The 24002-nt window shown below is 42.3% G+C and overlaps 1 pseudogene; it reads left to right on the top strand.

Annotated features, from left to right (window-relative positions):
- Positions 1 to 644: 644 nt before the first annotated feature.
- Positions 645 to 4105, top strand: LOC114701188 (annotated as a pseudogene).
- The last annotated feature ends 19897 nt before the right edge of the window (positions 4106 to 24002 follow it).

Consider the following 24002-nt stretch of genomic DNA (forward strand, 5'->3'; position numbering starts at 1 on the left):
CACACACACTGACACATAGACACGCACACAGACAAACACACGGAGCCAAAAATTTTCAGCCCTGTTTCCAGATATGCCTGTTCCTTGCTCCTCTATCTTTGAATTTCAGTTTTCTCATTTGTAAAAGATAATAACTTGCAAGACATAATTTCTATTAATGAGGTCTTTCTCCTTTTTAGCATCTCTGAGTTTTTGAAACAGATACTTCACAAAATCTTAATTGCAACATCATGAATAGCACAGAATCATATTTTTAAAATTTCCTGCTTCACATCCAAACTTAGTAAAATGATCTTTCCCCTAATAGTTGAAGAAAATTTCAGATTCTGAAGATCCTTTGCAAAATTAAATTTAATAAAGGGTATGGGTGAGGCCTTAGGCCTGGGCTCTATCCCATGAGAGTGGGGTGCAGATGGGGGACAGGGACAAAACTGTGTTCTAAAGAATTCTGTTCTTATCTTCACCTTCTTTCCACATGTGTGTGTCACTTTATTGGTGATTTTATTTATGATTCATATCCTGCTGGCAATAAAAGGTTTATAGCAGCTCATCTCCCCATTAATGTTAGCTTCAAAGGATTAAAGCTAATTATGGCATTGGTTTTGATTACACTTAAAGCTCACTTAGATTTGCTCTAGAACAATATGGCGATGAACCGGATGTCTCTAACAACAAACAGACTGTCACTCTTCCACATGGACACCGAGGATCACGCTAAGGCTCAGCTTCAGCAACGCCACCAGCTCCGTGAACGCAGACAAGCTCTGCGGTCCAAATTCATTCCATTGGAGGCTGTGCATGTGCTGGATCCGATTTCTAGCGGGTCAGTCCCAGACCTCTTAGTGGAAGAAGAAAATATCAGATCCTACTCCCAACATTCCCAAGAGATTCCCCTCTAGATGGGGATGGTTTCTGAGGCTTGACAGAAAACATAAAGAGAAATGTTGTAAAAAAAAAAATTGTGCCATGTCTATTTCCGGGGGGGAGCCAACTTGTCTCAGACTACACGCTAGATTTCTGTGTAGCTAGTTGTACCAGGCAGCCTGGGGTTTCTCCCCCAACTTGTCCCCACCCACCCCCGACCCTTACTTCCTCCCTCCTCATCTTCTTACTGCCAGTCTTATAAACCTTGATCATCTTTGAGTCTTGACTCTTACTGTACCTTCCCCATCTTCTCTGCCTCCTACAGTCGCAGACATTTTCTCCCGTCTGAGCACAGGGTGCCCACACTCACCTCTTCAGACTCCCATTCTATGATAGCTGAATCCCCATTGCCTTCTCAGCCCCTTTCGATGAGGGTAATGAGTTTCACATGGACTATATACACCCTCTTTGTGGGTGGATAAGTCACGGTTATCTCTACCCTGGTTGTCTAGACAAGGCTCTCAATCCTGAAGTATTTCATCCTGCTTAAAGTTGCATTAGTCTTGAAGTGGTTGTAACATTTAAAATCTATAACACCAAAAGCCTAAAACCAGTATGAATTGGTGGTTTATATCCAACTATATCTGTTCTAGAACATCATTTACATCTCAAAAAATGAAGCTAATCATTTACCTCATTTCTTTTTCAAATTAAAAGTTTTGTTTCCTGTTTTAAAAGTACAATGAGTGATGTGTTTGGTTTTGCAAACGTTGTGTTATATTTCTCTTCCTGAAAATTTCTCTGGTCCTATTTCCTCAGATGCCTCAGTTTTCCCACAGATCATTAAAAAATGAAGAACTCATCTCTAAAGATGAAGAAAAATTCATCCATGAAGTGGTAGGGGGGATCTATTCCTTTGGGGGGAAAGGCATTTGTTTGTCCAGAAAGAGAAGTTCTCTATTTCCTGAGACTATCCATCTAAATAGCCACAAGTCATCGCCTATCATTTATTGAGGACCAAGGAGCATTTGAGGACAGCCTGGCTACATAGTCAGTTGTAGGCTAGCCTAGGCTAGGTATGGGAACAACTTTAATCCCAGCTCTTGAAGCAGAGGCAGGTGGGTCTCTTTAAGTTTAACTCACAGTGATTTCCAGGCCAGCCAGAGCTACACAGTGCTATCCGAGAGAGAGAGAGAGAGAGAGAGAGAGAGAGAGAGAGAGAGAGAAGAGAAGGAGAGAAGAGAAGAGAAGAAAGGAAGGAAGGAAGGAAGGAAGGAAGGAAGGAAGGAAGGAAGGAAAGAGAGAGAGAGAAGAAAAGGAAGCAAGGAAGGAAAAAAAGAAAAGAAAGGAAGGAAGGAAGGAAGGAACAAAAGAAAAGGAAGGAAGGAAGGAAGGAAGAGAGGGAGGAGGGAGGGAGGGGATCGCATGACCCTGAGTCACTTCATCTCCGGCATCTTTGGGTTCTTCTGCAGTGGTTACTGTAAGCTCCATTTTCAGCATTCTTGTGAAATCTAAATGGGAAAGTGTTCATGAAGGTCTTAGCATAGCCTAGCCCATTCTATACTTCAAACAATCAGCAGTCAGTATTTACCTCTTAGTTACTACCACACCCTATGTATTGACTTTATTATAACTAAAAAAACCCCACCGATCTGACCTATTACATAGCCCTGAAAGCAGTTTGAAATTCGAGGGGTTCAGGACTGTTTCAGACTCTTCACGCTTGTGCCGTCTAATCTAATCCAAGCTTGTGCCAGAGTTCTCTAGAGGACACAGAACTAGCAGAAGGTGTACATGACATGAGACATATTAGACTGGCTTATAGGATCAGAGGCTACACAGTCCCATCGTGCCTTAGGGTGGCTGCTTTTGGTTTTCACCTTGACTGGAGTAAGAGACATCTAAAACTGCAGAGACACATCTGTGCGCCTTTGGGTACATTTTCAGAGAAGATGGGCAGGTGAGACGGAGCCTGAGGATGGGGAATACTCATTCCCGAGGTGAGTAGCCCTTCCTCCACAAGCAGCCAGTATGCAAAATAAGTGTGAGAAAACCTGCACTGTGAGGGTGCTGTTGTGTGCTTCTTCCCGTGTGGGTCTCGCTATACACTAGATTTCTATAATTCCTGCGGCATTGGCCTCTTCCTCCATTCAACAATAACTCTGTACCAGTAACCTTCCAGGATGTGGGTGCTGGACTAAGAAAGCTGAGTTGCCTGGACTGGGCAATTCCAGGTTTCTCAGGGGCTCCAAATACAGGCAAACACTGTTGGATTACCCTGGCCCTATCATGTAAGCCAATCTTAAATCCCATTTAATAATACACACACACACACACACACACACACACACACACACATTCTATTTGTTCTATTCCTCCATCAGGGCTTCTTAAACTCTTTCCATTCGTGTCCCATTTTGCCTAAAAAAAATTTTGACATGCCCTTTGTCACGGGGATGAGTTCGCAGGCACAGCAGCAGCGTGCCTAGGGACATCAACAAGCCGGTTGCCAGAAGTTGAGTTTGACACAAAAACTATGTGACCCCATAAAGACCTTTTGAGAAATTGGGTCTCCACCAGGAACTGAAGCTGATCAGAGAGTATGGGCTCCGGAACAAAGGTGAGGAGTGAGGGTCAAATTTACCCTCTCCAAGATCTTCCAGGCTGCCCAGGAGCTGCTGACGATGGACCAAAAGGGACATCTTTTTGAAGGCAATGCTCTGCTGAGGTGACTTATTCTCATTGGGGAACTGGATGAGAAGAAACTGGATTACAACCTGGGTCTGAAGATGAAGGACTTTTTGGAGAGGTGGCTGCAGACCCAGGTCTTTAAGATGAGCCCAGCTGGGGCGGTGGTGGCGCACGCCCTTAATCCCAGCACTCGGGAGGCAGAGCCAGGCGGATCTCTGTGAGTTCAAGGCCAGCCTGGTCTACAGAGCGAGATCCAGGACAGGCACCAAAACTACACAGAGAAACCCTGTCTCCAAAAACCAAATAAAAAAAAGATGAGCCCGGCCAAGTCTATTCACCATGCCCATGTACTCATCCACTAGTATCATAGCAAGGTACAGAAGCAGGTGGTAACCATCCCCTCTCTGTGTTGCCTGCCTGGACTCCCAGAAGCACATTGACTCTCCCTCTGTTCTCCTGGGTGGTGGCCACCCAGGCCATATGAAGAGGAAAAAAACGCCAGCAGGGCCAGGGTGGTACTGGAGACAATGATAATGAGGAAGAGGGTTAAATTAACACCTTCCAGGACTGGAGGGTTGTCTAGTTTTCCAGTTGACTAATAAATAGAATTAACAAAAAAAATGTTTTTGTTTTTTTACACAATGGCTGGTATATAGGTATACAGAATAGACATGGAAATAAAATATTTACTGATCAGGAATTTGTTTTAAAACAGTTACTTGGCATGCACATAGTTTTACCGCTTATTAAAGATGAAAGCAAATTTGCATGCCAGTAAGGTGGATGAACTTATTTTTGCATAAAGAACTAAATCTTGCATGAATGTTTGTTGATTGAAATTTTGAGTTTATAATCAGCACTGCTGAGAAGGCTGCTTCATACACACACACACACACACACACACACACACACATGCGCACGCGTGCGTATATACATATAAACACACACACATACACACAGACACACACACACATATACATATAAACACACACGTATATACATATAAACACACACACATACACACAAACACATACACACACATACACACACACGTGTATATACATATAAACACACACACATACACACAAACACATACACACACATACACACACGTATATACATATAAACACACACACACACACACATATATATATATATACTACAAGATAGCAGAAGTATGTTTAGGGCCATTTGAGAAATTGTTGAAATTTCTGTCCTAATCCTAAACCATACCTTATTTAATGATTTTTTTAATTGAACTCAAGCCAGTCACCCAGACAGCAATTTTTTAAATTGAGCATTCTAATGCAATGCAAAGATACATAATTCAATACTTACATGCTAAGGAATGGTGGCAGAGAAATGCTAAGTCTTTGTTTTATGTAAATAAACGATTACGTTTCTATAACAGCAGAGAACTTTGTATGCACAATAAAAACTCTGCCATTCATAACACAATAGACTGGATTCTGAGCCAACATTTCTCAGGCAACATTTATTGTACTGTATAGCATAATGACATATGTGTATAATATATACATGTTGCATGTTCAGAACTAAGACTACAATGAAGGCAGGTAACACAGACAACTAGTAAAGACTCCATACATGTTTAATTTTAAGTACATCTTCGGTTGTTGTACATTAAGAAAACTTTTACCATTGCCATTTTTTTTGTGACGCCCTCCAGAGTTCCATGAGCCCTTATGGAATGCAAACCAACAGTTTAAGAAGCTAAGCTCTGGAGAACCCTGCATACTCCAATGGCTCCATCTACAAGAAGCTAGATGAACAGAGTAGCTGTGAAGCCCAAGAAGTTGGGAGCCTCAGAACAAAGGGACCCATGATGCAAATGCATCTGAGGCTGAAGGGCTGGATCTCTACAGAGTTGTTGGTGTGAATCCTCATTCAGTGCCTGGGGAAGAGGGAGCATGGGATCTGTGGGCTAGCGACGGAACAGTAAACACATCTATTCAAGAGGAATCGAGCTTCTAAGTTTGGCTTGATCTCCCCCTTTCTTTCTCTTATGTTCCATCTGTGCCTCCACCTTATTGGCTATTATTTTTCACATTTCCCCCTTTGGTTACTGACGCACGCACTCCAATCTCTGCAAACACTCTCACTGACACGTCCAGAATTGTGCTTTACCAATTCTCTAGGCATCTCTCAGTGCAGTCAAGTTAGCCTCTGATTGGTCATCTTTGTAAACAGATGTTTCCATGTCCCAAATAACTGACTCAGAGACTGAATATGAATTATAAAATGCTTGGCCAATAGCTCAGGCTCATTACTAACTAGCTTTACATTTTAAGTTAACCCATATTTCTATTTATGCTCTGACATGTGGCAGTAGCTTTATTAGCATAGCATGTTCATCTCCTGCTCCCTCTGCATCTGGCTGGCGGATCCTCACTCAGCCCTTCTTCCCATCATCCTTAGTTTGGTAGCCCCTCCTATATTTCCTGCCTGGCTACTGGCCAATCATCATTTTATTAAACCAATTCAAGTGACAAATCTTTACAGTGTACAAAAGGACTATTCCACAGCACATCTTGCTGTTTCTTTGAACACCAATAGCTACTCTTCTGCAGTTGAAGGAAGTGTGAAAGGTTTCAGACAGAATGAAAGAGCAGATTTTCCTATTTGTTGGAGAGATTCCGATTCTCTTCATGTATCTAGTCTCCCTTCTTCCCTAATGATAAAAGTCTCAAAGCCTTTTCAACCCCCAAAATACTTCTATTTCCCTGAATCCTTCCCAATTAAGAGCAATTGTGGAATGTAAGTAGAATTCTGAGAGGCATCTTTTTAAAGGAAAATGATCTTGTCCTTATTTCCCCTTTATTCATCCAGATTCTTGGAATATGGAAGTGATGTCTGCAGCACAAATTGGAGACACAGCAATAAAAATCACATCCAAGAAATGGTTCAGGCGAAAGTGAGAAGTGCCTGGGTCCCACATACACGGAGTACAGACCCACCCTATCAGCTCTGACTTGCCGACAGCTGGGCTTTCCACGGAGGCAGAAAGAGCACTCCTATCTAATTTAAGAAACTGTGAGTCCTATTCCAAACACAGTTAAAGTGTAACGCTGGCGCATGAGTACAGTGTCGGGCAGCAAACAAGCACATCCATCAGGCCAGCAATTCAGAGACCCTGTGGTATACACTAGAACATGTGATCAGACTCTCCTGCTCTAGCCCTACAAGCAGCCAACCTTTGTACCTAGGATGCATGCTGTAACTACCCAGAAGGTTGCTTCCTGCCCCTTTTAGTGGAGAATGGTACAAGAGATTGCTGCCAGTACAGCTAACGGCTTGAAGAAGTGACAGTGGACACAATGTATCCAGAGTTTGCCGCCCCCGCTCTGGGAGCAGTGTATTACTTCTGGAGACTTTGAAGGGTGAAAAACTGCTCGTTTTCCTCTGTTCTCACATTGAGCTCTTTTTAAAAAGAATCTGTAGACTTAGCGAGAGGGGGAAACAAATCCCACTTCTGGCTTCGATCTTATGAGAGTTTCTGGCAGAGGATCCCACCCAAGCCTATTTTATGCATATCAGAAGGGTGGTTTTTGTGGGCTGTGCCCACCCTCATCCATGTCGATGCCTGCGATCATTAACACTGACTGCCAACTTGGCAGGCTCTAGAATTCTAGGAGTCACACCTCCGGGCTCAGGTGTGAGGGAGTTTCTAGATTGGGTCAACTGAATTAGGAAGACAAACACCCCCCCCCCCCCCCCCCCCCCCGCCGCCGCCGCCACCGCCCCCCCCCCACCGCCCCAAAGGTGAGCAATGCCATTCCATGAGCTTGGGTCCAAAACTGAATAAAAAGGAGAACGTGCATTGAGAACCACATTCTTCTGCTGCTGCTTCCTAGATGCAGATGCAGTGGGGCCAGCTCCCTCCCACTCCCGCCACCATGACATCCTCACAATGATGCCTCCCATACTCAAACTATAAGCTCTCCTTCCTAAAATAAGTCCTTCCATCCTTAATATGCTTGTATCAGGCATTTTGTCAGAGCAAGTTACTAATACAATACTGTAACATCTATGTCTCAAAATGGGCTGTATCTGGAATTAGTTTTTAAAGATACAATTATGTTAAAATGAGACCAATAGTGTGGCCCCTGAGCCAATATGACTGGTGTTAAAAGGATAAGAAATTAAGTCACAGACAAACAGAGTGAAGACCGTGTGAACCCACAGAGAGACTTTGGTCTCCACAAGCCAAGAAGGAAGGCCTCAGGAGAAGAAGCCCTACAGGCACCTTGATCTTAAACATCTAGCAAATCTAGGACTGAAAGGAAATAAATTTCCATTGTGTAAGCGGTTCATTGTGTTGTTCTTAATGAGAAAGCTAACTGTTGGGAAGAATGGCAAGCCCAGCTCAAGGACCAAGGATCAGGAATGGAAAAGCAAAGCCTTAATACACAGAGAGAGAGAGAGAGAGAAGAGAGAGAGAGAGAGAGAGAGAGAGAGAGAGAGAGAGAGAGAGAGAGAGACCTTCCTTGGCTTTGCTTACTCAGAGGTGTCTACTAACCAGAAACAAATACAACAGACACTTACTAATTTGGGGACAGAATTGAAACCAGAAGCGTGGCCTTCCAAAGCTTGTGATCATTCAAGCCCCAAAGCAACTCCTGGAACCCAAACCTTCCACCTGCACAAAAGAGTCTGAGAAAGAGGGCAATTGCCCAGGACCTGCTTTCGATGTGACCAGAGAAGCTAATGGAAGAAGACAGCTCTTCTCAGAGGGTAGCAACAACAGCTTCCAGATGCGCTAAGCAGGAGAGTCCCTCCTCTCCCGGGACCCGGCTTCTTCCTGATTCTGCTCCAGCAGGATTTGGCAACCGCCAGAGCCTAGTGACTGGGTAGTCTTTGCCTTGCTTCTTTTTCCAAATGAGTTTCCCTGGCAGTTACCATGTTACCACTGCACTGCAGCATGTTGGGTAACATGGGGCCGGAAGAACTCTCTTCTGACCAAATGTCAGAGACAGATACAGAGGGGCATGTTCTCACCTGAATGGGACATAGTAGAGGCTGGTGGGTGTTTCTAAATGTGTTTCCCTCTTCTCCTTCATTACTAGAAGGCACAATTTTAACTGACTACCTGCTTGCCCAACCTAGAGTTCTGCCTCAGTTTCTCCTGAAAGCCAGAATGGCCAGCATCATATAATTAGACAAGATGTGGACTTCTGAAGGTAGAATATGTACCCTGCCTTCATGTCCTTCTTCCCTTTTCCCTGTCTTTGGGGCTAGAGTTCGACCTATCAGGATAAGGGTCCACCAGTCCTGATAAGATGGAAACTTTAGAGCTGGGTGTCATGACATGCAATGGTAATACTAGCACTTGGAAAATAGAGGGAGCAGAATCAGGAGTTCAAGTCCAGCTTTAATACAGAGTGAGTTCCAGGTCATCCTGGGCTACAAAAAGACCCTATCTCAAAAAAAATTATTATTATTATTTTTAAAAAGATGGAAATTTAGAAGCAACTATGTTCCAAATGACTGAAAGTTCTTCATATATGTATATTTGATATGAAAAATAAACATATATATATATATATATATATATTATATATATATATATTAAACAATGGATATTTTTAGATACCTGTTTTTCACAGCAGAACTTTTCTTCTGAATGAAGACAGGTCTGAAAGGGAAAGTATTAGCTCAGAGGACCCCAAGACCAAGTTCTCAGCACAAAGGAGATGTATTTGCCCCAGAGGGACAGAGGGCCGGAAGTAAGAGACAAAGACAGGAAATAGAGGATGAGGGAGAAGGGGAAGGGAGCCAGGGAGAGGGGTTAGGGACACTTGTCCCGTGGGGGAATAAAGGACAGCCTCTGGATAGGGAGGAGACAGATGTGGCCCATAGGAAAATGGCAGTTTATAAAGGTAAAAGGGGAAACCCCATGTTAGGATGAGGTATTTTATTTTAATTGGACATGCTAATTAGGTGAGCCAAAGGGGGCTTTCATTGCTGGCCTTAAATACTTTGATAGCTGGACCCTGGTGTTCAGCTTCAGGAGGAGGAAGTGGCCAAATAAGGGAACAGACTTTGGTGGCTAGCTTTAGGAATGTTACCTAACAATTTTTAGCAAGGCAGAGGGAATCAGGGAGAAGGGCAAGGCCTGCCAGAGACATGTTTGCCATTCTTGGGCTGGCTAGAGTCCCTTCAAGATCTATGTTTTCTTTTATCTGCAGATGTGAAAGAAAAGATTACGAATAAAGGCAAGGGAGCTGGGTGGTGGTGGCTTATGCCTTTAATCCCAGCATTTGGCAGGCAGAGGTAGATGAACTCTGTGAGTTCGAGGACAGCCTGGTCTACAGAGTGAGTTTGAAGACAGCCAAGGCTACAATGAGAAACCCTGTCATGAAATACCAGAAATGAATCAATAAAGGCAGAGAACTGTCATATGATTCTTGATTCCATTCTCCTGCTCTCATTAGGAAATGTGTCATGGTGCATCCTACCCTCCATGTGCAATGCATGAGTCTCCAAAAGTAAAAAGAGGCAGAGCAGGAAGCTGAAGTCAGAAATGGACAAGATGTCTAAGTGGGTCAATGTCGAGAAGCCGACGATGGTGACTCACCTCTCTGAATGCTGCTCTGACAGTGAGTCAAGAGAAAAGATGACAAAGAAAGTCAGATCTGCAGCCCGACATGGGCTGTGTCATCTTCTCCATTATCCAGGCCCGTCTTTACCCATAAGAGCAACAATGAGTGGCATCAATACTTGACTTGGCTCTGAGGTAAAGGACAGAAGAATGGCATCTTATTTCCGTGTATTTGGTACAGACACACTCACCCAGAGGGTAAAAATTCTCACCAGCACCATTCACTTTTCTACTAATAAGAACTGCTGAACTCCAGCCATCATATTGCATATTTTACATGTCTGTTTGTGTTTTTATGTGTGTGTGTGCATGTTCACATGTTTAGGCACACACATGTGTGCAGATGTGTATGTGTGCCTGTGTATTCAAGTGTGCGTGCATGCATGTGGAGGCCAGAGGACAACCTCAGCTATTGTCCCTCAGGCACTGTCCACCACAGGGTTTTATTTTATTCTGTTTTTATTTTGGGGGTTGTTGGTTTGTTTGTTGAGACAGGGCCTCTCACTGGTTTGCAGTTTGTGATTTAGGCTCGGCTGGTTTCTCAGCCATCCCCAAGGATCTGCCAATCTCTCTCTCCTCAGTGTTGGGATTCCAGATGTTCACTACCACACCCAGCATTTCTTGGCCTGGGTTCTAGGGCTTGAACTCAGGTCCTTGCTCCTGTGGTAAGCACCTGATCTCTCCTCATCCCCTGTAAACCATCTTTTACTGGGTGTACTTCTGTCTTAGAGTTTCTATTGCTGTGGAAAGACACCATGACCACCTTATTCTTATAAAGGAAATTCTTATAAAGGAAAACATTTAATTGGGGTGGCTCGCTTACAGTTTCAGAGGTTCAGTCTGTTATTATCATGATGGGGAGCATGGCAGCGTGCAGACAGACATGGTGCTGGAGAAGGAGCTGAGAGTCCTACATCTTGCAGGCAACAGGAAGTGATCTGTCTCACTGGGAATAACTTGAACATAGGAGAACTCAAAGCCCACCCCCACACCGACACATTTCCTCCAACAAGACCACACCTACTCTAACAAAGCCACACCTCCTAATAGTGCCACTCCCTTTGGGGGCCATTTTCTTTCAAACCACTACAGGTTCCTTGAAAATGCTTAGAAATCTGTCTTAGGAACATAGAGTGATTGTTCCATCAAAGAATATATGTCCTCATCCAAATTAGACTACATAATCCATAGACCTTACTAGCCAAAGCCTTTTCAGATACTTATTCTTTGGCCTAGCCATTTATCAATAGTAACTGAGAAAATCAATGTAGGTTTGTCTGTGAATTTAGGGAGTTAGATGTACACATTATTTAAAGAAACTACTTAAATTCAACCACAAGTCACTCCAGTGGCCCAAATGGATATAGTTCTTATTCTAGCCTACCGTATTAACCACAATACTTTTTACCCCTGGCTACAAGGGTGCTTATAGCCAGTTTTAAATCCCTTACACACAATTTCCTAGTAACTTGACTAGAGAGTACACTGTTTCAGTTACCTGCTAAACATACGGCACCAAGTATAAATTCATTTATTTGAACCTTAATAGTAAATGATTTTCTTGAATTTCAATCATTCAATACCGGGTTACAACTTCAATCCAAAACAGACATGCTCCTGAAAGTTAAGGGCCCTTTTCAAAGACAAAGAGGGCTTCTAACCTGCTCACAATTAGCCATTACATGCTTCTAGGAGCTGTTTAATTGGGACTGCCACTCTGAATTACCCAACAACAACTGAACGGAGGCGGAATAAGCCAAATGAGGTACACATGTTACCAATTATTCCCATTAAGATCGTAATGAAATTGCATTCTGCTTTGGTTTGTCTTTCTTTTCTGGCTCCAAGAACTTACATAAATTAAACGAGTTGGGGGGGGCGGATGTTAAGCATAAGTTTTTCTTTCCACGGGATCCAAACTCGAGCATCCAAACTCCTGCTGCTGTAGCAAGGGTGTGCTCACTCCTGACTTCAGCATTTGCTCTGTGGTAAACCTGATCCAAATTCTGAGGTGCTCAGAGAGATCCAGGTGGAGCTTGGTGGTGGAGCCTGGGCTCGCTCCTCTTTTTTTTTTTTAACTGAACAATAACAAGTTACAGCCCACGAGATGATTTCTCCCAGTTGTTTGCTTGAAAACGAGGGTGTTGGGTTTTCTTGTTGTGATTTGCTAGGTTTAGGTCTGGCAGTCTTTAAAGGCTACTTATTGGGGTGATGGAAGGAAGAAGGAGGGAAGTGTCTTACATACACCAGGGTGATCTTTAAGTCAATGGTTCTCAATCTATGGACTGTGACCTCCCCCCCCCCTTTTTAAATGTATTCTTCTCTTCTACAATGCATCCCAACCACAGTTTCCCCTCACTCCCCACCTCCTCTCTCCCCAGATCCACTGCTCATCTGCTTCCGTTTCAGGAAAGAACAGGACTTCCAGGGATACCAACTAAACATAGCATAACAAGTTACAATAAGACTAGGCACAAACCCCTACCTATCAAGGCTGAACGAAGCAACCCAGAAGGAGGAAAGGGGTCCCAAGAGCAGGTGAAAGAATCAGAGACAATCCCTGCTCCCACTGTTAGGAGTCCCACAAAAATACTAAGCTAACAACCATAACATACATGTAGAGGGTCGATGCAGACCCATGCAGGCTTTGGAATTGCCAGTTCAGTCTCTGTGAGCTCCCATGAGGTCAGTTTAGTTGATTCTGTGGGCCTGTGCTCTCCTGGTGTCCTTGATCCCTCTAGCTCCCATAATCCTTCCTCCTTCTCACCACTGAGCTCTTCCAGAGCTCACAGGGTATCTCCTAAGACCATCTGAAAACACAGACATTTATAATTCACAATAGTAGCAAAACTACAGTTATAAAGTAGCAATGAAAATAATTGCATGGTTGGGGATCATCACGGTATCAGAAACTGTGTTGAAGGGTCGCAGCATTAGGGAGGTTGAGAACTACTGCTTTAAGCAAAAGGATCTGTCACTTGTCTCTGCTTTTGAAGCTAATCTTAAGAGCCTCTCCCAGAATTCCATTTTACATTTGAATTTCCTGGATTTGACAGCTTTAACTTTTATATTTAAATACGTGTTGAAATGTACATATTTAGATGTGCATAGATTTAAATAGAGATTATTTTTAAATTTTTAGGTGGCACCAAGCTTGTGATATAAATTGAGCGGAATCCCAAATGGACTATAAAGGAGAGTGGGGACTTGAAAGTGACTCAGTGATACTAATTATTAACCTATTTTGTAGTTTTCTTTTGAAGTAAAAGAACTTCAGAAGTGCAGATGTATCTGGAAATTATAATCTCTATTCTTGAGAGCATCTCCAGGTCTTTCTAGATACCACCAGGACAGCAATGCTGTTGGGGCTGTGTGTCTGCTGGCTTGGCAACCTAAAAGAAAGATCGAGAACCTGTTGAACTTCGTTCACAGAACGTAGAGTACTCTTAGATGCAGCTGCCCTGAAATTCAGTACCACAACTCATCCAGATCAAGAGCACTGTGAGTTTGAGTCCACCCCTTAGGAGCAGGGTCAAGCCAAGCACTGGCTCCTTTCTCCTGGAGGGAGGCTGAGAAGATCATGAGTCTAAACGCTTTCCCTGCAGAGCCAGATGGTAAATATATTATTAGGCTTCCTGACACCTGAGGTCACTGGTTGCAGCTAGACAGCTCTGCCTTTGTGATGAAAGAGACCTTAGGCAATAAGTAAGCAAATGAACCTGGCTATGTTTCAATAAAACCAACTACAAGACCAGATTTAGCCCGAGGGGTCATAGTTTGCCTGCCTGTGCACAAACCCCCCACCCCACCCCTTATCTAAAAACCTCCGATTCCTTTTGATCTTCCATTTCACCAGCCCAGAAAATACTTTGATGCTAAGCCATACAAGTTTAGGGTTGAATGGAATGATCTAGAATCATTGGAAGAACTTGATAAAAAAAAAAAAAATCAATTCACGTGTCCTTCACCCTAAATTTTAATTTAGTACATCTTTAGTTTCCAGAAATGTGATTTTTTTTTCCCTTCTAAATCTCCCCCAATGGGTTTTAATTCAAAGTGAGATATGTGACTTTCTGTTCTAGGTAATGAACCCGACTTCTCCAATAATTTCATAACATTGAGATATATTGCCTGCTATTTAATTAAGGATAATTAATGCTAGCTGCCCCAAGTCTCGGTGGCTTAACTCCATTATAAGTGTGTTTCTCTTCCACATCACTCACCCCCTGCTACTGTATGCCTACAACTTCTAGACTCTTGAACAACTAAAGAAGATGGCACACCATCTCTTCTCATATGTCCTGGCAAATAAAAGTGACGCGAGGTACTTTTGCGTGTCTCTCACTGGCCAAATGAAAAGTATGGCAATGGCCCCAACCTAACTGCAAGGCAGGCTGGGAAAGGAAAAGGTGTATCATCTGGCATATTTTTATCTGAAGCATTCGTCAATTAAGACTATGGCCCACCTCCTCTAGACCCCACAACAAAGCAGATGTTCAAAAAATTTTGGGCCATCTGTTAAAGTCAGAAGCACAACTTGGAGGGAGCTTAATTCCAAACTGATTACTTACACCTTGCTCTTTGGAAAGATCATATCCTTCAAATTCTAGAATGTATCAGATTTTCTAAATTAAATTAGATCTCTAAAAAAAAAAATTAGCAGCCAAGTATGGTGGCACACTCCTTTAATCCCAGCACTCAGGAGGCAGAGCCAAGCAGATCTCTGTGAGTTCGAGGCCAGCCTGGTCTACAGAGTGAGATCCAGGACAGCTAGAGCTACACAGAGAAACACTGTCTAGGGGGGCGGTGAGGGGGTGCAGGGGGGGGTGCGGCGGGGGGGGGGGGCATGATTAACCATTGATTGTGTAAAACTGTTGTTTTCTTTGGCTTCTAAACTGGATACACACAGATAGGCGTCATGACAAAAGAAAAGAGTGGATTCACGAATTGTATTCGTGACTGCAGTTACAAAGGTTGAATGAATGTTAGTTTGTTTAACAAATGCCACGTGACACTCTGATGTGCCATGTTAGAGGGATAATCAGAAACAGAAATTAGCAGCTCCAATTTAGTATAACAAAAATCACTCCCGAATCTCAAAGGTGGGGACAAATGACTGATTGTGAGATGTCTTCTTGAATATTTGGAGACACAGACAGCATTTCAAATATGATGGCCATAAAACATTTTAAAAAGAAGAGAGTGGAGATGGCTCTGTTGTGGTACTGTAGATCTTGAAGCATGCATAAGAGAATATAGGTATACATGAAGGGAAAACTCCAAATTCATATACACCAGAAAAGGATAATTTTAAAATAATGCATTACTTACTTAAAAATAATTGAGAGACAGGATTGAGGTATATTCACCATAAAGAAATGATACAACATTTAAGGTGGTAGATATATTAATAGTCTAAATTCAAATTCATCAATATATACATCAATATATACATGTTTGAACATATGTTCAAACACCATACTCTATCATGTAACTATATTTACCGGTCTTATATCAATAAGAAATATAGAAAGAAGAGATTTCTACTAAAGGAGAAGTGATATTAGTAGATATTTGGGGTAGGGTCTAGATATATAGGAAGGCATATCTTATATGGGATCTAGATACTATGTAAAACTGTCAGTTTAGAAAGATTTAGGATTCTGGGAGGCACAAATGGAGGTATTTGTGAAATTCATAATTTCTTTTAGTATTGACAGAAATGATCTAGAATGACATCCTCAATCTATAATTATCCATATTTTAAACATTATCTGATTTTTCAAAGTAAAAAAAAAAAATTAAGAAGCTAATTAAGAATGTTGCCTTTCCATGTGTAAGCCTTGTTTATGACCAGCTATGACGGTAAGCCTTGCACAAGAATGGTTTCTTTCACAGACTTTTGTGTGGTTTCCACGTCAAGTTGCTGTTTACACCATGCCTCTCAACCTTTCCTCTCAGGGCCTGGATCCAAGTCCTTTGTTTGTTAACCTGATAAAGCTCTCAGCCTACAGTTTATCTTTCCGGGTACTCAGCCGAAAGACATTTGCTTAGCCTCTCTGCTAGCATTTGGGTGTTTCGCCATCTCGAGCAATCTGATTTATGAGCAACTCTGGCTATGACCACTTCAACGTCGGCCTCATCATCTACATCGGAAACGCCTTCCTAATTCTGCAAACTCACAAAAACCTATCAAAAAAAAACACACCTTTTTTAACATAATGGAGTTATTTCTGATCCATTCACCAAGGAGCTGTGTTACAAGTAACTGTTACCATACTATAGTATACAGCCAGTGACTTCCTCAGACTTGCCAATGCCTTCCAAGAAAATATAAGTATATGTCCAGAGTATTAATAAAAAGACTTTTGATTTGTTTTGTTGGTGGTGATGATGATGATATTGTTGTTGAGAATGGTGAGGATGATGCTTCTTAATTACAGATGTTCATCACCTGACCCGCAAAATATTTTTATTTGTATAATAACAGCGATGTGCTTTTGGGAAGGAAAGAGCTCTCATTAGACATTTTATGTCTACAAACTTTGTATTTCACAGTTACAGAAAGCTTTTATGTAAGGTTTATTTTCAAAAGAAAATAGGTCGATACTTTTCCACAGACAAGTTGTTGAAAATGTTAGCAATTATCTAACAGAAGTTCATCAAATTGCATGCAGAAAGAAATCAGTTATATCAAAAAGCTTTAGTGCAAGCGTATCATTATTAGACAGTTTAGTGCTATTATTTGTTGATTAAAGCATATTACAAAAGTGCCCTTTCACCAGATCATTAGAGAGACACTGAGTTTTTACCAGTTTAAGGCCACCAGGTTCACAAGTCACAAACACTGAGAACAGATGTTATCTGATCTTCAGGGGTCATCTAAAAACAGCTTTGTTTTACAAATGGCGAAAAAGACGCCAAGGAAAACTAAAGCCTTATGGAAAATGGCAAAATCGAGACAAGTCTTTCTCAGGGTCTCTTCCTACACCCTCTGTTTCTACCAGCACATAAATGGCAAAGGCTGCTCATCCTTGTGCACTTGGAAGAACTGGAAAGATATTTGAGTGACAGGCTTTTGTTAAACACTCCTAAAGGATGCAAGGATTGTTGGCTTTGAAACAGTGTAATTGTTCTTCACAGCACTGAATAACAACTTCTTGTTCATCGACTGAAATTTAGTTACCATAAAAATATCCTGTTTTCTGCATGTCCTCAACTTATTCTTGTTGACAATAACAGATGACTCATTGAGAAATGAATTTTGACAGCTTCCAATTGCTTGGTGGATTTTTATGATGGCCTTTTATAGGGTCAAGGATCAGCCATGAGTAACCCTTTGGGGCCGTTATTGGATATAAACTCTGTGGCAATTGCTACATCACTCATTGATTTGTTCAAGAAAAATGCCAAGGAGACCAAAGTTAACAACTTCGTTCTCAGTATGCCTCATCCCGGGCAGTAAAAACAAATGTTCCAATGAGAGCCATGAAGGAGAGCACGTAGCTAGATGGAGAAAGCATTACCAATACCACAACATAGTCCCCAGAACACAAAGGACCTCTCACACTTTCATAGCCACATGTCAAAGCCTGCCCATGGACTTTAACAAAAAGGTATAAAATAGGATTATTTGCATCATGATATTGTAGAAGCCAAATATGTGGGGAAAGGAAGACATGGGCAGTTACCCTAAGTCACATGACCCGTTATCAGATCTCAAAGGAGAATCCACTTCTCCATATATCTATCCTAATATTCCTGTTATTGCACCTGTAGTTCAGACCTGAAGCTTTGAATGGGTTTGTGTTTTCAAAAGATCTTGCATGATGGCAACATCAAAGCCCTGGTTCTGGTTCTACTCTGTTCCTGAACATTCTCACGAGAACCCAATATCAAGATATCTTTTTCTCTTCACTAAAAAAAAACCGTCATAGAGCAGAGTAAGAAGATGATGCTGCCACACTCGATTGTGTAAAAAATGCCTGATTAAGAAGGATACGTGTTTCCGTTGATCCCGTGATGATTACCTTCTACATTTTTCCTTATGCTCCCACTTTGAGAACTCTTGTGAGGTCTTTCTAAAGAAAAAAGGATGGTTTGAGCTGAAAGGGGGAAGCAACAAGATAAGCTCAAAGGCAAAATCAGTCCCGAGGGCTTCAGGTTCTCTGAAGCATTTCTTCTCTTCCCCCCAACAACGGGTGGAATAAATCAGCTGGACAGTTCCTTACTTAGCTTGATGCAGTCAAGACGCCGCCCGCCATCACAGATGGGGAAGGATGGTCTCTTTGAACAGAGGGGCAGAGGAATCCCTTTTTCAAGGCCCTTAGAACTCCTGTAAGCCAAGTTTCACTTTTTCAATTCAACAAAGCATGAGGGTAAAACTGCAGAGGTAAGACAAAGGTCTACCAAGTCACAAGCTAAGAACATCGGCAGTCAGTCGCTCTGCTGATGAAGGAATTTTGCTTTGGTTTGTTTGGTTATTTGGTTTGGAGTTTTTTGAAGGGGTTGGGGGGATTTATGAATGTGCTGATTCACAACCTTGCAAACACTGAAGAGATGAAAAGAAAGGAATGTTCTCTTCCAGATAACTACAATATGTATAAAACTGAAAGGGGGAAAAGCAATTTTTTTTTGATCAATTCAAAAATGTCAGAACAATAGGGCTTTATGTATTTATAGGATTTTAGATGCTCCCAATGAAATATATTTTCGAGTGAATTATTTATCGGGCAGGGAAAGGAAGACAGCTTTGTGAAAAGACAGATTTCCTTTGCCTTTATGTTTTTAAAAATCACCAAAAAATGCAAGGGAAACTACCCAATGAAAGATTATCAGGACTGGCGAAGTAAACTTACAAAGAAATATATGACAAGCCAGGCATGGTGGTACATGCCTTCAGTCCCAGCACTCGGGAGGCAGAGGCAGGCGGAGTTCTGTGAGTTCAAGGCCAGTGTGGTCTACAAAGTGAGTTCCAGGATAGCCAGGGCTATACAGAGAAACCCTGTCTCAAAAAAAGAAAAAAAGAAAAGAGAGAGAGAGAGAGAGAGAGAGAGAGAGAGAGAGAGAGAGAGAGAGAGGAAGGAAGGAAGGAAGGAAGGAAGGAAGGAAGGAAGGAAGGAAGGAAGGAAGGAAGGTAGGTGTGACAGCTGGCAAAGATACATAGACACAGCTTGACCAGTCACATGCATACTATGTTCCATGTTCTTCCTTCAATGGCACAATTTCTTCCAAAAGGAAAGAAAAGTGACTTTTAGTTAGACAACAGTGAATGATTATGGTAGAGGCTTTCCCAACTACAGGCACTTTCAAACTCCTGGCCCAAGCCTGCCAAGTATAATTCACCCAGTCTTTCTTGGTTTTTGTTTGTTTGTTTGGTTGGTTGGCTGGTTTGGGGGTTTTGTTGTTGTTTATTCTTCTTCTTGTTGCTGTTGTTTTACTGTCTTGGAACTTGCTTTGTAGACCAGGCTGGCCTCGAACACACAGAACGAGATCTGCCTGCCTCCACCACCGGCGCTCTGGGATTGAAATCATGCACTACCACACTTGGCAAATTCTTCCAGTTTTACACACATTTAAAAAAAAAAAAAAAAAAAGCCCAGACAGGGAAAAGAGAACCAACATGTGTATCATCTGTGATGTGCATGTATCATCCAACACACAAACATGGGTTAGTTAATTAAGGCTACCCAAAGCTAGGAGACTTTAAAATATCCTGCTCATTTAAAACTAAAGCAACAAATCTAATGTGCCCTAAGACATCAGGACAAAAGAGTACCAAAGCTTCATTCAGCTCCGCAGCCAGGGCATCAAGGAGTACTGATCATTCATAACCAGTCATTAGGAATCTATATTTTTGCGTGAACACCCAACACTCTACACTGTCTGTTACAACCACTACCAATATGTAGCAACCAGTTTGCATTTCAATCTGCAAAGCTTCAATCAAGCAAACTTCAGTTCTTCTGTCATGGTGGCTATCTGTTAAGCATCCCATGGCCAAACAAACGTAGTAAGTGGGTACTGCGCTGGACAGTAAAGAGACTCAGTGCTCCCTCTTTGCAGCTCTTTGCAAATAATGCTCTTGGATAGCACTGCTGGATTCTCAACAACCTAAATTAGGAAAAGAAACTAACAAATGAACAAAAACATTAGTGAAGGCCTTTTGTAAATTCGAACTTGACATGTGTACCGCCCTTCATGATTTTTCCAAAGATTCAAAAATGTTATTTCTTGATGGAGTGTTGTGACCAGAGACAAGCAGCCCCCCTCCCCTCATGCCTCCTCACCCCGCCCCTGCATCCTCTCCACTTGGCACGAAGGCAACACTAAGATGTGATGGAGAGGTGGAAAGATAAAAAAAAAAAAAAAAAAAAAAAAAAAAAAAAAACCTGGAGCAGGTCAGCAGAGTGGTTATGCAGATACAGACTCTGCCCCTCAACCTGCTGCCTGGCCAAAGGATTGCCCTGACTCTGGGCAACTACAGAAGCCTCAGATAAGTAACGGTTCAGTTCCCGGACTAAATCTCCTGGAAGGACCACTGTGGTCTGTGATGCTACCAGAGGCCATGTTGGTGTCTGTAGTCCACGCTTTTGCCCGGGGCTGTGATGAAGCCTGAGAACCACGTGGATGTAAGTGGTCTGTGCCACTGACTGATGACTTGGTGATATCCTCGGTGATGTCCTTTGCTGCCTGGGGTGGCCATGTTGATGTGAGCTGTGCATGTAGTTACCTAGAGTTGTGACGTGGCCAGAGGTCCGTGTAGCCACTGAGGGCCATGAGTGGGTCAGTGGTCCAAGTATGATTAGAGACTATGTTGATGTCTGTATCCCGTATTATCACCAAAGAACATGCTGATGTCTGTGGTCTGGGCTGCTGCTGCCTGAAGCCATGTTGCAGAGCTGGCCCCACCCCCCATCGGAGGTGGCTTGGGTGCGGAGAGCTGGCCCCTGTGACATGAGCACAGGAGAGGTGGCCCTGCCCCTGGCTGGCTGCCATGTGGCATCGTGAGAGCCAGTACAGGCCCTGGCTGACTAACTTAGCTACCACACCGACTCAGATCTAGGGTTTTGAGTTGGCCCCCCGCCCCAGCATCTACCCCATCTATGACATGGTAGAACATGCTGGAAGCATGTGAAGGGGCCGGTCCTGCAGAACCATAGCCTCAGGATCTCCATGACTCGGGGCAATAGCAGAATATCCAAGAGGAGTCTGGGTGAGGGTCCAACACTGATGGGATGCCAGAAGCCATAGAGGCCTTGAACCAAACCAACGACTCATTGCAATGAACATTTACAAGTAAAGCTGTTTGGGCAAAAGGTTGTATTTGTGACACACTGCAGCTTCTAATGCCACAACGACGACGAATATATGACGGAGAGGCGGGAAAGATGGGGGGATAGAGTGGTACTTGCAAGGTGTGACTGGAGACTTGACGGCTGTGTTAGGTGTCAGAGAAGGCTGTGGTTGAAAGAAGAACAGGTCGCATTGCCCGGAGGAGTCGATGAGATGTTTTGTTGTTTTGGAAGAGGGTTGTTTTTTATTAATATTTCTTTATTTTTTTGGGGGGGAGGCAGGTTACAAATGTAAGAGTGGACATAGAAAGACTGGGAAATGAATGGAATTGGGGTACATAATGTGAATTCCCAAAGAATCAATAAAAATGTTAAGTTAAAAAGTGTTACTTATCAGCCAGGCTGTGGTGGCTCACACCTTTAATCCCAGCACTCGGGAGGCAGAGGCAGGTGAATCTCTGTGAGTTCGAGACCAGCCTGGTCTATAAAGTGAGTTCCAGAACAGGCTCTAAAAAAAAAAAAAAAAAAAAATGTTACTTATTTTCAAGCTAAAACCATCCCTCCAGTTTGAGGAAAGAAGATGAAATCTTGGAATTACAGGACCGGAAAGTTCATGAATTTGTCCCGAAGGTAGCAAGGACTATCCCAGTCTCCAGGCTCAGCATTTTCAGGGCACAGAGCTAATGTACACTTCAAAGCTTAAGACCAACTCTGATATGTAGCATTTAGGATGTGGAGCACATATTTCAGTTCCAGTCAAAAAAGAAAAAGCTAGAATGTTAATAATGACAACCCTGCAGAGAGCACCACCAATCACCTGACAGCTCTCAGGTGTGACAGTGGCCCTCCTCGACACCGAGCAGGATTCCCCTCCATTCCTTTTCATCTTAATTTTAAAAACAAATCTTCCCCAGGGTTATTTTCTACAAATAGAATCAACAGACGTGGTTCATAATTTAGGAAGCTGAGTTTGAATACGTTGGCATTTCAACTGTTATATACACTCCAGTCACAGATGCTATATTTGTGCTACCTCAGAATTGTCAGGATTAAATGAAAATTTAAATAGCATAGAAGAATCTGACTTGTAGATGTGCAATAAATACAAGCCCCCTCCATCTTTTCTTCTAAAACCCAAGGCCTTCTTAGTCTCCTTGGTCTATGTCTATGGCACATCCCAGTCCAACTAGTCTGGATTCTGTCCTAGCTAGATGAGTGACTTGGCAATATTTACAACGCAATGATGACATATAGTTCCTATAAGACATTAGCTTATATGTTTCAATGGAGAGGAGTATGAAAATAAAATTAGATATTCAGAAATTCATTTTACAGGAAGCGTCAACTGTAATCGTTCCAATTATTGATTATTTAGCTAATGGAAATGTACATTCTGAAATGCTTCTTCTATATTATTTAAAAGATCATTACAGGAAGATCTTGAAATGGACTGACTTTCATAATTCTGTGGGATCCAAGATACTAAACTTAATCTACATACCCTCAGAGTATGGTTTACAAACTTTGGACAGATCTGAATTTTGGGGGTTACACTCTTTTGATTTACTATTGCAATTTAAAAACATATTTGCATTGTGTTGATCCTCAAGAGAGTCCAGAAAGAAAGGAATGATGGACTAAAAACCTCAACAAAGTCGGTGTTTTCAGCATCCTTTTCTTGGCAATGGAACTGAGTAGCCCAAGAAGAGGCTGGAAACATGATTCTGAACACACCAACACTTTTACCTAGACAGGACCAGCATCTTCTTCTGCAGAGTTTCATTTCTAGGACTTCACCTAACACAGTTCACCAGAATATGATACTAACAACCCTGTAAGGCCTGAAATATGACAGATATTAGCTCATTTTTTTTCTAAGTGAAGAATGTGAAATTCCAAGAGATTACATAACACAGATAATTGCGAGAACAGAACAACAATTTAAGTAGCTTGATTCTTCAGCCAGTGACTTTTCTATTATCCAAGGCTACTAAATTAAGTGAATTTCTTATTAGAATATTACTACAGGGCTTTTAGTTCCGAATAGAATGTCCTGAGATTATAAATACTAAAGGGCTGATTAATAGACTCCACCTGATAATTCAAAACCAGCATATAAAGTAATGTCATCCAGAAAGCCAGTCACAAAGCCCAGAGACTATCACAGGGGCTCAGAGGCAGCAAGAAGACAAAAGAGACGCCATTATCTAGTTCCACACTTCTGAGCTCTCGCATCACTTGTTACCTTCTACAATTTCACCAGTCAATGGGAATCAAGAGAGAAGTCATACTGAGTTTGCAGATGGTACAAATTAGGGAGGAATGGTAGGAACAGTGGGGAACAAAATGAGGATTCAAAACCACTCTCATTAAGTCCTGAGCCCCATCTAACAAAAGGAGAGACTTAATGACATAAATACAGCACGCTTTTATTAGGGGCTGAATTTATATTGAGGGGTTAGGAGTGTAGCTCCCCAATAGAACATGTGCTTAGCATGCATGAGACTCACCATGCACACAAAAAGTCTCTA

Source organism: Peromyscus leucopus, chromosome 18, assembly GCF_004664715.2.
Source record: "Peromyscus leucopus breed LL Stock chromosome 18, UCI_PerLeu_2.1, whole genome shotgun sequence".
Lineage (NCBI taxonomy): Eukaryota > Metazoa > Chordata > Mammalia > Rodentia > Cricetidae > Peromyscus > Peromyscus leucopus.